The sequence below is a fragment of the Pteropus vampyrus genome, unplaced genomic scaffold, assembly GCF_000151845.1.
Source record: "Pteropus vampyrus isolate Shadow unplaced genomic scaffold, Pvam_2.0 Scaffold490, whole genome shotgun sequence".
In the NCBI taxonomy this organism is placed as follows: Eukaryota; Metazoa; Chordata; class Mammalia; order Chiroptera; family Pteropodidae; genus Pteropus; species Pteropus vampyrus.
Window position 1 is genome coordinate 20,265 of NW_011889271.1, and position 1,368 is coordinate 21,632.

At 53.7% G+C, this 1,368-nt stretch overlaps 1 pseudogene; it reads left to right on the forward strand.

Moving 5' to 3' along the window:
• Positions 1 to 120: 120 nt before the first annotated feature.
• Positions 121 to 1,368, forward strand: part of LOC111732785 — a 15,436-nt pseudogene continuing 14,188 nt past the window's right edge.

Genomic DNA, 1,368 nt, shown 5'->3' on the forward strand with positions numbered 1-1,368 from the left:
ACGTAGGAAAGCGAGGAGGGAGAGGGAGGGTCCTGATCAGAGACCCCGCCCCCAGCCCACGTGACCTGGGACGTGCTCCTGCCGCCCAAAAGCTCACAGCACTGGGTAGTGGGACTTCATTTCTGACTCGTTGGGGACACCGGTGCCTGTGTGTCTCTGGAGCTCAAGCTCTTCTCCCAGAGGGAGGGACGGAGCAGACAGCGCACACATGGAACTCCGCTCAGAACCTGACCACAGAAGGCGCGTCTCCTGGCAGAGGCACCTGCTGGCCGGTGAGATGACAATTCCCTGGGGGTGGTCACGGGCCTGGGAGACAGAGACCGGCTGGGGTCTCCTGGGGAGGACATGGCTGTGAGAGGGGACAGTGGGCTTCTGTTTGGACCTGAGGGGAGAGGAAAGGAGAAACAGTAGGATGGGGGAGGAGGCCAGCAACAGGAAAACCTCATGAGCTGGTTGTGGTGAGGGGCAGGAAAACTCAGTTAGGGTAAGTTATTCATCGTTGAGCAGTAATTTCTGAAACCTGGTGGTAATAATAACAATTTATGTCGGGGTGATACCAGGAAAAGTTTAACCAGGGGCTCTACACATTGTCCTTACCACCAGCCCCAGAAAGGGGCAGATACTCACCAGGAGGTGGAGGGCCCTGGGAACACACGTTCATTCATCCACAGGTGTTTGCAGCCTGTTGCAGGCACTGGGGGTGCAACGAGATCAGACGAGCTCCTGCCTGCATGGAGCTCACATTCCATGGGGAGGAGACAAGACAACTAAAGATCTAGATGTGATGTCAGGTACTGTCAAGTGCCATGAAGGGAACAGGGCAGGGAAAGGTCAGAAAGTGAAGATGGAGGGACTTCAGAGAAGGTGGTCAGGGAAGGTGTCTCCCAAGGACACCCCTGAAATGCAGCAGGTGTCTGAGAGCAGTGAAGGGGTGAACGAGGCAGACACCTGGGGAACAGTTTTAGAAACAGGAAATATGGGGATCGGAGGTGCTGAAGTAATGGTGGCCATGCTGCTGACCTTGACCATAGGAGACACACACGCCCTCACAAACACACACACACACTCACATTCCTGCCAAGGCTGAAAGATGAAGACACCTGCTCATTCACCAGAGCCTCATCTTTCCATCCTAATGCATGGATCCAAATATTGACCAATTTCTCTCTTTCCTCCTAGTCTCACTCTTAACCTTCTGGAACCTGCCCACCACTGCACAACCCACTCTTGAATCATTGCCGTCCAATGCTGTTGAAGGGAAGGATGTGCTTCTCCTTGTCCACAATCTGCCTGTGGATATTACAGGCTATTCCTGGTACAAAGGGGCAAGTGTGGACAGAAACCGTCTAATTGCATCGTATGTAATAG